The following is a 12,909-nucleotide window of genomic DNA, read 5'->3' on the forward strand; positions in this document are numbered from 1 at the left end:
CCTGCCTACTGGGAAAGTTTCTCCTTAATTTCCATCAAGTAGAGGTTGGCTTAAAACCTTGAACCATGAGGTTTTATATCCTTTCCATACCTCTTTGCTGCCTAGATTATTTTTGTCTACACAGTAGAAAAGTGAATGGTTGGGAGAGGAAAACCTAGGCGGTAAAAGATTCTGGAGCTTGTCGATTTAATGTCATGTGGTATTTGACAGACACTAGATAAAGCTGTGTTAGCACAGGGCAACAAGGTTTGCATGTGCCCAGGACAAGTCCATCTTGCCAATTGCCTATATGTAGTCCATATCAAGCCCCTGGTTTATACAGCTGTTTCAAAGACCACCCCAGGTAACCGAGAAAACATCAGCCTTTGAAGGATCTGCTGGGGATTGGAAGATGTCGTATTATTTACTCAGTTGGATTTATGTGTGCATGTGTGTGTTTAACAAGGAGTCGGGTGCCTGTTGGATTTCTGAGGCTGGAATTTATACAGGCCAGCATATGGCTGCTGCAGTTTATCTTGAATGAAAGAATAATAAACTTAGTTGACAGGATGATGTATTCGAAGCATCTTCTCCTCTCACAGCATGTGGTAGGGGTGTCTGGTTTTCATGAAGTTGTATTAGGATGTGATTAAACCTAAAATATTATCAATACCAAATTGTTTAGAGGCTTCCAGAGATCAGTAGTGTGGTGGGAATAAATGTCCATCCATAATGGGTGACAGTCTTACACACGGTATTCTGAGAACTAATCACCTATGCAGGTGAAGCAGGCTGGTGGGTTAGCCTTGAAGTCTTAGGTATTTCTGCAGAAGAGGAAAGGATGAAGCTGTAGCTATCTTTCATTCATTTCATAGATAACTCCTGCAGAATTGTTGAACAGCCTCCTCTGTCTTCTCTAATTGTCCTATTGCTGGATCTCTCTCACTGAATATATATTAAAAAAAATGTCAAGAATTATTCAAGATTGTGGTATGAGCCTCTCCTGGCTTTTCTGTCTTCATGTTCACATATAGTGTGCAAATGGCGTCTCATGCTTTTGGATCAACCAACAACGAGACATCATTAGCTGCCAGCCACAGTTCTACCACTCATTTAACTTCATTCTTCTCTTTCTGCTTCTGCCAGCACAGGTGATGACTGGTTGGAAGTTGAGGACATCTCAGATATTAGAAATTTTTTCTCTTAACCCAAAAGGTAGATTAAGGAATAACAACATCCATAGCTCACATGTATATAGTGCTTTTCCTCCTGAAGAGACACTAAGTGCTTTACAAACTGCAACCTCACTTACATCAAGAAACAAATAAAACTCACCCACTTTCTGTGACACATTCAGGTGTGAAGGGCTACACTACAGTCGGGGTATATTCTATCTTGTACTACTTGTTTTGCTGGGTCCACTAGTCTAAAATCCTTTGGGGTAGGGTCAGTAGGCATATAGATTTAATCACTATGCAGATGAATTATTATAATAAAAAACTATGCATATGGAAGCCATGCTGCATTGAAATGCAGACACCTCTGAGATGCAGGTAATACACGTAGGAAAAAACATTTGGCCAAGGAAGACCAGGACAAACATGTTCTTAAGAAAAGTGCCATGTGATCCATAATGTCTAAGTGGAATGAACAGGCCTTCAGTTTGTAAGGCCTCACCCAACTTCCTACCTCCATAGTAAACTGAATGCAATCCCATTTATCTATTGCATTTCAAGATCTAGGGCTGGGATTGAACATATAGTTTCAATGAGTCTGTTCTGACTCTGGTGCCCAAACAATTAAGCAGTCATCCTGCAGAATCCCTCAAATGGAAGATTGATGCGGAGATAACTGGTCACACAGAATTTGGCTCCACCAGACAAAAATATTTTCTTGTCTTCAGCCTGTCATTCTATGCACCAGACAGAAGCTAAAGGCTCATCTTTGGTGCATGGTTCAGCATTTGAAGTGCTTGAGGTTGGGGCTGACGGTAGGGGCGATGACAATCTTGAAGAGTGTCTCCCATCTTCATAAGATCAGCTTCATCAGAGCTATTGCATCACACTCTCTTTTCACTTGGCATTAGATGCTACTAGTTTCAGCGGAGACTGATACACAGATTTACTCTTTCCAGTGGAATATCAATTTCTCTAATTATAAAGTCAATGTACCATTTTGGTTTTTACAGGAATTTGCTAGCAGCAGATGCTAATTAGACATAGAAAACTTTGCCATGCCAGTTAGAAGATGCTACTTGTAGATTGTATTGATTTGCCAATTGCAAGGCATAATAATTTATCAGACATCTATTGCTCTCCCATTTCATTTTTTCTGCTCCTCCATGTATATGAACATTCCTGCTGTTCTACAACCAATCACATCCATTCTTTATGCCATTAACATACAGAAAACAAAGGGGCCTTATCCAAAGCCCATTAAGGTCAATGGAAAGACTTCCATTGATTTCAACAGGCTCTGGATCAGGTCCAGTGAGGGCAAGTCAAGCCTGTAACATAATCCAGATTCCTCATCAGAAGTTATTTGTCCTTAGTCTTGTCTTCGATTTCCTGTTCTCTCTCCCCCCTTCAGAACACAACGACATTGTTATACAGGCGACAGATAGCCCTTAATCTGCTCTCCTTGTGAATTTTTTTTTTATTTCTTCACACTTCAACAGTTTTGCACAGAAGCCTCCTTTGCTTTTCTTCAGCAAGTTTTCCCCAAAGACACCCAAGTTTTAAAACATACCAGCTCCATAAGCGAGCCACTGTGTTGTTTTTTCCATGATCAACTCAAAAGAACAAAACCTGATGGAAGGGGTGGGATCAGCACCATTTCCCTGTTTGTCTGAGTTTTGTGCCATCATGCATCATGTTCTGCCAGTCTGGGGTGATGCAAAGCACGCATGTGAGACTGGGGAACTGTGGAAGAACTCTCTGCAGCTAAGCTTATCTGAACTTTCCAATCCTACCTGCAACGTGGGCAGCTCCGAGCACCGTGGATTCTAATAGGTCTGTTAGTAAGTCCAAATTGACCAAACAACCATTGTAAGGATAAGAAATGAACTGGAGCCAGAAGGAGTGAAACGATTTATTTTAAATCCGTATTAAGCCTCTTAGAGCTTACTTGAAACCACCAACACGGGCATCATCTTCATTTGAATCTGTCCTCTTGACATTTACTGGCTCAGGTTGCCCATTGCTGTGACACTGAGCCAGATTAGCAATTGATGTAAATTGGCATAAATCCACTGACTTCAACAGAGCTGTGCCCATTTGCACCAGCTGGGGATCCAGCCCATTTCAATGGAGCTGTGCTGCTTCACGCCAACTGGAGAGCAGATCCAGTTCTGTGTTTTGTTATTTGATTTACTGTAGCAAATGGGGACATTTCAGACAAAAAAATATGAGGCACTGGGAAGGCTTGTTAGTCTTCTCCAGGCCGAGAAGTGATACATAGCAGCACGTGAGGAAGCAGTGCCTGCTGGCAAGTGCAGGTCGCTGTCAGGTAATGTCAAGATGTCTGGGGTGTGATGGTTGCAGGAACTCTCGCTGCTGCAGATTCAAGGCAAATGGAAAAGAATTCTTGCTCCTTGGGCATGCAGTGTAATGATGCGTGTGTATACACAGCTTATGCTGCAAGAGGAGTTAAACACAAAATTTTGGGCTCCCAAAACACAGGGGGACACCCAGCAAACTAAAGGAGAAGCTCGACCCTCGTCTCAGTCAATAGGAGGATCCTGTCCTGCACAGTGCACCAGCCGGTCTGATGTATCCCGCTAGGAAGCAGGGGCATGCATTTGAGACAATTGTGGTTTATGGGTGTAGGGTTATGGTCGGGGTTATATACCTCCCTCCCAGCAAGAGAAGGGGTGTGAAGAGTTCCAGTTGCAACTGAAGGACTGTGATTGATTTGCCCTTTGCTTCGCTACCATTTCAGTACCTCGCTGACCATGTAATAATCAGGACAGGTGGGACACCTGGGGGAAGTCTAAAAACCTACTGCCCCATGAGCAGAATGTCACAGGCATTCAGTAGTGGTAGGTTGATGAATCTCAGGGGTAGGTGGATGCAACATTGATCAGGCTGTACTGTAGTTTCAATGGACAAACCAGTCTCATTGTTCTGAATACGTAATTCTGTAAACATTGAGTGTGGGGAGTTGGAGCCAAATTCCATCCTCACTCCAGAGTAAATCCTGTAACTCCGCTGATGTATAGGAGGTTGCACTAGGTGGAAAAAACATTATGCTTTGTCATTTGCCTATAAAACACCACGCTTTCTTACGGCACTGTACTTATAGTAATAGCTCTCTGGAACAGGGACTCCCGTTTCATTATATGTATGGATAATGCTAAGTACAGTGGGGCCCTGATCCCTGACTGAGACCTCTAGCTGCTACCTTAATATGACTTTTTATTGCTATTACGATCATTGCACTGACAACACCTTTTATAGGGGGTCCTTCTACTATGTTATAGTTTGGGAATTATTTTGTTTGGAGTTACTCTGAGCTGAAAATCGCAATTAAGGAAAAATTTCTCCAGGTCCTTGTTTCTCTTACACCCCAGAGATTCCACGGATGCATTAAACCAGATCTTGTGGAAATACTTTTCCCTCTCTGATCAGATAAAATGTACTGCTCCTAGAAATGCCATGGTAGTACAGTGAAAGAAGGTAAACTCACAGGACAGGGAGGAAGTCTCTCTCTTTAAGATGGATTATATGTTTGTACAGCACCTAGCATAATGGAGTCCTGGTCTATGATGGAGGTGCCCCGGTACTACAGTAATACAAATAATAATAATGATTGTGAGCTGGTCCTAGATCTAAATCAGCTTTGGACATTTCAGGGCTTTGGAGTTCTCTTCAGGAAATCCAAATATAAGAAGTTCAGGATTGTTTTGCCCAACCAGGTTCATAACCAAATAACTCAGGGAGTATTCAAATGTTTTTGGATATAAAGGCTATTTCTGGACCATATGATGTGTGTATTTCTAATTTTCTGGGACTATGGCAATATGTTTTCCTTAAGGGCTTAGGTGCGTTGAATGTTCTGGGCATGTATTGAGCAGCCCGAAAATATTGGCTGTGCTGCTGAATGTACTGGTCACATCCTGCTATTCTACTGGTTTCAATAGAACGTCAATGAGCACCACTACCATCACCCCTGCACATGGAATGGAGGAGCAGCAGCAAAAGGGTTACAAGGACTACTGCTGGTCAGCAAAAGCCTTCCCCATCTTTCAAGCCCAAGAGAGAGCTCATCTCTTGGTGCACCTTGTGGAGTTCAGTAATTACACAGTGACAAGGGGCTTGACAGAGGTCTGCTTCATTCAGTATCTCAATTCCAGCTGCCTGTGCATTATATAACATGAACCTTTTAAAGGCAAAGCTCCCAACAGACATCACATGCTTACAGAATTATCCCAAAATATTTGATGGGACTGACTGCATCTGTATGTCGCTCACTCTAAAGCAGGTATCCCATTCTGCCCTGTTCTTATTTTAAAATTTCCTTCTGGGCAGTTCTGTTCTTTACCTCACTGGAAGAACTAATTATTAATGCCACCTCAGACTTCACTGGGCTTTTCATCTGAGCAACATGCTTTTCTAAGGTGGGTAATACATACCCATTTTACCAACAGGGAACAAGCACAGAGACAAGCGGCTTGATTCTCATTTAACTGAGGCCACTTTTCACCACTTTAGCAGCGTAAAAGGACCTTAAAGTGGGCATAAATTACATTTCCACTCTCTAAAGCCCCTTTAACTGCCAGAGTGGGGTACAGTGGCCCTAGTGTAATGCCATGTCTACACGACAAGCACTATAGTGGCACACATACGGAGCTGTAGCTGTGTCACTGTAGCACCGGAGTAATTCCACATACTTGAGTGACAGTAACTAGATCAACAGAAGTAATCTTCTGCCAGTCTACACTGGGGGTTAGGCTTGCCTAGCTGAATTTTTCACAACCCTGAGCACTGTAGCTCTGACAATCCAAGTTTTAAGTGTAGATCAGGCCTATGTGAAAGTCAGGCTGTAAGTGACTTGCCTGAAGACAGCAATTCCTGACAGAGTCATGAACAGAACACAGGCTTGACTCAGTCCACTGCTCTCAACACAAGAGAATGCTACCAATGCTACTCTTGCTGACTTCCTTCACCCAGGAGACAGCCTATCCTCTTTCATTCATTATTGATGCTGGTCTCACTTATGAACCAATATAATGCAGAACTCCACAGAAATGCTTGTTAGATGTGACATGGGGTCCAATGGACGAGACATTCGAAATCTTTGAATTTCAGATTGTGAGAGGCTGTGAGTAAATGCAAGGACAGGGGGAATGATGATTGACAAGACACAGCACTAGGCAAAAAAACCAAAAAAAAACCCACCAAAGACTCTAAGGCACCGAAGAGTCAAACTGATGCAGGTGCTGAGAAACAAGATGGCTGACAGCTGCTTGGTTGGTGAGGGCCATAGAGAAAGCTAAGACATTCTTTTTACAGTGAGGCAGAGTAAATGTCTGGCTGGTAGAAGGCCCAGCCATGGGCATTAGAATCACAGTGTTAAAGCCATGTTTAAATCAAAGTATAGGCTCAGATTTTGAGTGACACCTTAGGGAATTAGCCACCCAAATGTCTATTGAAATTCAGTGGGATTTAGGCACCTAACTCCCTTCAATTCCTTAGAAAATCCCAGTCATGGGTGTCTCATTTTCAGAAAATGTATTCCATCTTTGTCATGGTTCTGTTGTTCTTCACCATTAGAAAGCATCTGACAATGAATTGCTTGATGTTTCTGGTATGTCCAGGTAGAACACCCCTGCTGTGCTGCTGAATGAACCAAGCAGGCTGGCACATTCCCCTGATTTCACTAGAATGTTAACGGACAACTAGTAGCACGGAAGGTGTGAGCAGGGACCAGCCAAGAGTGGAGTAAAATGAGACAGCCAGGCTTGGAATAACTGCTGCGTTACACCTTATATATAACACCTTGAGCCTTAATTCTGCCCTAGCTATATCTCATGCCATCCTATTGACTTCAAATGGATGTATGGGGAAAGTCAGCAGAATTTAGTCCATTATGTTTAGGCTGCACATTTCTTGGGGCAGGGATGAAGTCTTCTTCTGTGTTGTATTCAGGGCTGAGCACACTGTTGATACTTGATAAATAAAAATTCTAATAAATGTTATACTGTATGCCAAACAGTTCACTGGAAAGGTCAGGTGGATTATTTTTCTTTCCCCACATATGGCTTTGTGTTTTGGGGTCGTAAGAAGGCAAGTAGCCCTCACTATCCTAATAGGGTCAGACATGGATTCAGAGAACTGGGCACATAGAGATGTTTTCTTCCCAAAGGCCATTTATATTTGCTTTTCTTCCATTTACTAAAACTTATCACCTCTGCATTAGCTCAGCTGACTTTCTATGATGTTCCAAGTAAGTAATTTTAAACTACTATGATTCACATGATCCCTGACTAATGATGCTCACAATGGAAAATGCTGGGAGTTTCATGCTGAAAAACCTGTTTAGTGTTAGTAGAATCCATATATAGTGCAAGCTGATGGGAATAAAATAATGAAAAGCACTAGACTCTTAAAGAAAGAAAATAAGGCCTCTGGAGTAAGAGACTTTTTTTTTCTTGACATTTAAAGGATGGATTGAAAATGTTTGAATGGAGGATTAAGTATCACTGTTCTCTGCATTCACAACTGATGTTTTGATCCTTCTTCTCATTGAGGTACTAAGGAAAAGACAAGAAAAGCCTTCTGTTATTTATTTGTATCCAGTATTTGCATTAAAACTCCTCCTGTCCCCACTCAAATCCAGCCTCTCCTAAACTCCACATCTTTGCTACACTATTAATCAGTTGTGATACCCAGATGATCTCAGATTTCAGATTTCTTTGGTCCTTCAACTCCACGGACTGCACTATTTCTAATTGGCTAATCGGCTTATCCGGTTTGGTCCTTGATGTAAACCAGGTCTAGACATGATCTATTCCTGTAAGGCCCCCAGGTTCAGGGGGCCAATCTCACACTTTGTCCATCACGTTTGTCAGCACGGTACTATATCTCAAAGACATGCCAATGAACATTAGCAGGAGATTAAAATGACAACCTTGGTTTTCTTACATGCCTTTTAATCATTTAAACATGCCGTCTAATGTTTCACTCTGTCATCTCTCCCCTGCAAGAGCGTATGCTCAAGGAAGAAAAGTGACAACAAGGAGGGATGAGAGGGGGTCATGGAGCACTGCAGGATGAATAACAAATGGGATATAATTAAAATAGGTGGAAGGTGAGACAAAAACAAAGTCAAAATACAGCAGCCAGACAAAGAGCAGCAAGTCTCAAATTTCAACTCTTTAATGTGGCTAACGAGTGCAAACATCTGACAGGTACCAGCTCCCTGGAACTGCAACTTCAGGGCCAAAATGTTCAAACCCTGGTGCTTCCAGCGAGGCTCCTACATCAATATTTACAGAAATACTGAGCACCCCATCAAGCCCCCTGGAGTCAACAGGAGCTTCAGAGGCTCAGCCACTTTCAAAATCAAGCCACTTTTCCTGGGGTGGTTAAATAGAGCCTCGGCTCAGATCCCAGGGTTTGAAAGCTTTAACCTCATCTTTGAGTTAAGATTTAATTCATGGCTAGAGACATTTAGGAAAATTAAAATCAGGGGACACCAGCCAATGAGGTCCATTCTAAGTTTCTATTAGTCTCTGTGGCACCAGGTAGCTGGCATCCTGTCTTAAATATACCCCACACCTGTGAAAGCCTGTCAGAGTTACAAACACCCCCTTATGAACTGGTTAAGAGTATTAAGAGGAATACCGAGCCATTTCCTAGGAAGAGCCTATGCATGTGTCATGGACATTCGCTTCAAGAAACCTTCACCTACTTTGTTCAGCCGAGATGTCTGAAAGTTCTCAGGGTTAAAAGTTTGTCTCGCAAGGTGACATTCACTCCTTCACATGGAGCCTGTGCTATGACGCCCTGTGTAAGGAAAGGAGATCACAGGTGGAACAGCCCCAGAGAAGGTGCCTTGTTACAAATTGGGCAAAAGAGAGCAAGGTGTGGGCAGAGGGTGGGAATAAACAGGGCCATATTTCCGTATGCCTTTAATTCCCATGCACAGTTCCTTTTAAATGGGTTACAGTCAGTGCCCCTGCTCCACTGCATTAGTAACTGATGATATGCACCTGCGACAGCTGGCAGTGACCCGGAATGGAGGGAGTAGAGCTGCCAGACATGTGCATATCTTTCCTCTTGCACCCATGAATCTCCAAGTTTTGACCAATGTAAGATCTGCCCCTTATCTTGTAAACACCATGGCCCAAAGCTATTTGTGGGATTGGTGAGTTCCTTCACCCAGCTAGGTGAGCGTGTAATTACCTGCATATGCACAAATGAATTGTACCTATTTTTTGCTATTCAGCTCTAGCTTGTAGCTAAGCATGTGAAGTTTCCAGATAGAAAGGGAAATTAGTGAGAAAGTTTTAATTGACTGAAATTCAGGCAATGCACAGCTGCTCTCTCTCTCTTTTTTTTTCAATCCACTATGCTCCTAATTCTGCCTGCATCCCAGGCTCCATGGCCCAGATTCTCAAAGGATTTTAATGGGAGTTAGACAGCAAAATACCTTTGAGGATCTAGGCCCACACTCATGCACTGTGCTTCTGACTAGAAGTGCAATCCTGAGAACTTAACAAAACATTGTACTGGACACGCTTAGTCCCATATTTTCCAGTGTTACATATTTGATGGTTTTGAGCTTCACAAAGCATTATGGTTGAAATTTACCCGGTGCAGAGAGGCCGGAGCAAGGGCTGTTCACCACTTATGGCCCACCTAAGCCTCATGGCCCTACTACATTTCACATTTATCGCAATAATGGTCCAGAGACAAACATCTTGCTGAAAAGTGACATAACTCATGACATTTCGCGATTCCATTGTATGTAATATGTTGATATGTATCTTAGAAAATGTGCTTAAAAGCAGCAGCACAGAATTAATCAGGGTTCCATTTTTGGAGGTCTCTTCCCAATCTTCTACATGCGTGATCTTTTTAGAAATGTAAGAATGGGCTCAAGTGGGACTGAAATGGTGGAGCTCTACATAGCAGGGATTTATTTCACCCTGCGGGTCACTCCTTTCGTGTTATTTACATGGCAAGTTGAAGTTTCAAGGTTCTGACATTTTTGAGTTCCCTGGATAGGGGGAAGATGAGAAAAGGAATGTTTCGCCTAAGCAGAACTTACCCAGATGATCAGTTTGTAACACATACTGGCATGTAATTTATATTAAGAAGTAACAGCTAAAATGCTTAAATACACAGACTGTTCCCTTTCGCCCCCTCAAAAAACCAATTCCTCTTTTAAGTCAATATCACACCCTGAGGAAAAAGAATGATAGAAAATAGTATTTTCAAAGTGTTTCCCTTTTTATAAAGTGTCCAGTTTGACCCAGTTTTATTCTGTGAATAAATCAGCAACTAATCCAAAATCGTGTCCTTCGCCTTTCACTGACAGCTCCAAATGAGAAACTTCATATAGAAAGTACAAGGATCCATCCCAAGCCCACAGGAGTCCATGGGAGTCTTTGCATCAGACCTCTGTTACTTAGACATCTAACTTGATGCTGCAAAAGCATGCACTCCTTTCTTGGGGGAAAAAGCCTGAGGTTAAAAATATATTCCTTCCTCCTGAATTCTAACATTCTGAAGAGGGCCACACATAGAGAAGTTCAGGAAGAGAATGCCAAAGGCTAACTCCTGAACATTTCTGGCCTGCTACAAATGTACTTAAATAAATCTTTAATCTATTAAATAAAACAGAATGTCACAGTATCACTAATGCTATTTTTCAGCAAGATGGCTGCCTCCATAGCACTATGCTTGTGATTGCCAAATGTAATACTTTCTCATTGTTTATTCACAGAATTCTTTCTTACCCACTGAATTTTCATATGGCTGGGCTGAGAAAAATAGTTAAATTTCCCTTTAGACTAGAAAAACCATTAGAGCATTCCAGCAGCCTTCTCACATGAGTTAGAAACCCCTGGGACTGCAGCATGATTAGTTTATTTTGTTTTTCATTATTGCTGATTGGAGCACACTGGTGAAGAAACTCCAGTTTCCCCCAAATGTACTGTAGCAATGTGGCAAAACATATAAGCACTTCATACTTATGGAGTGGCTGCTAACAAGAAGCTTTAGACGTATGTTTGCCATTTGGATGTTACTGGGTACCTCACCCTTTCCCAACAGGATGCCCTTTGGATTAAGAAATTCAACTGCACTGTTTCAAGGATGACTGGATAGCTTCTTGGCAAGAGTAAACACCATTTGATTTGTCCAGGAAGATGATATAAACTTGAGAAGAATTTTTTGATCAAATTTAATTGGGCAACATATAAGCCTCCTTGAATGTCAGAAAAAGGGGTAAAGAAGGGACTGACAGAGTGTCCTACAAAAGTACAAATCCTCTACCTTCATTAGTCGGGCCTCTTCTATGAATGAATGAATGTTAAATGAAATGTATTACTAAGTATTTTATCAAAGCAAACATTTAATCAAAGTGAAAGGAAGAGATACCGGTACTCCTCTGGAATAGAGTAGAGACTGCCAAGATGTGTTTTAATTGCTTAAGAAAACAAACTGTGTCAAGCACTGGTTTTAAACAAGCAGATGCTCATTTATCATTTATTGTGTCTGGGCATATGCTTGGGATCCTGCCTAATGCAGGTTTTCTGCAATGGTAATGAACCTACGACTGAGAACTCAGAAATTAATTCAATGTGAACAGCAAGCATGTTGCACAAAACATGTGTGTTCTTAACTTATTTACAGTGTTGAACAACTGGAACAGGATCAGCTGGATTTATAGGGAATTCACTGAATGGAGTCAGCCTTTGAGCAGTGCTTTATATTTCAGGCCCTTCATTTTCAGTTTTTATTTTGTGTAAAATTTCCTGGGAATTGATCCATGTTTATTACAACATTTTAAAAAAGGTAAAAATCAAAGCAAAAATGTCACTTTGCAGTTTTCTGGGTAAATATTGGGGTTGTAATAGGGCCAGCCCCCTCCCTTTCTCTCCCTTGTGGCCTAGGGTCATGCTATGAACAGCCTGCCTCAGGTTCCCTTCTTGGACTGTTCAAATAAAACTTCCCTTCAGGCATTAAGAGCCATTCTGCCCCACCAAATTTGCCATCTAAATAATACAAAATATGTTTCACCTGCCATAATAAATGTGTTTTGTTCCTTCACTGCATATTCATGACGGGTCATATCCTTTAGACCTTACTCAGTTCTTACTCAGGCAATGCTTCCTTTGACAATACAGCACAGCAGGGGAGCCCTTGGGGTCTTCTTCTGTACTCTCTTAATACCGCACAAATTAAACATCACAGAATAAGCAAATCATGTGAGGTGTATAAGAGAAACAGCATATTCCTGTTAAGGCCAAATGTTCCTAATTTGTATGTACAATTACTATAGCTGATGGACTCCCACAGGAGAAAGGACCATTTAGATTTCTAATTGGGTGTTTGAGTGTTAAATTAATGCCAATGCAGTTACAAAAATGTGGGCCCTGACATTTAAAAGGTACATCCAGCTCATGCCCACACTCAGTCCACAGTGGCTGAGATTTTAGTTTGTATTAACCATGCATTAAATCAATTGGCACGTGAGATTTTAGAAATGAAACCTGCAGTCATCCCGCAACCCTTCAATAACTCAGTCATAGGTTAGGGGTCTATTACAGCAGTGGGTGGGTGAGGTTCTGTGGCCTGTGTTGTGCAGGAGGTCAGACTAGATGATCATAATGGGCCCTTCTGACCTTAAAAATCTATGAGTCTAACCCTCATTCAGGGACACCATTGACAGACACTTACCTTGGCATTATCCAGTGTC

Source organism: Emydura macquarii, unplaced genomic scaffold, assembly GCF_026122565.2.
Source record: "Emydura macquarii macquarii isolate MOO-44397 ecotype Brisbane River unplaced genomic scaffold, CSIRO-AGI_Emac_v2 contig_2676, whole genome shotgun sequence".
In the NCBI taxonomy this organism is placed as follows: domain Eukaryota; kingdom Metazoa; phylum Chordata; order Testudines; family Chelidae; genus Emydura; species Emydura macquarii.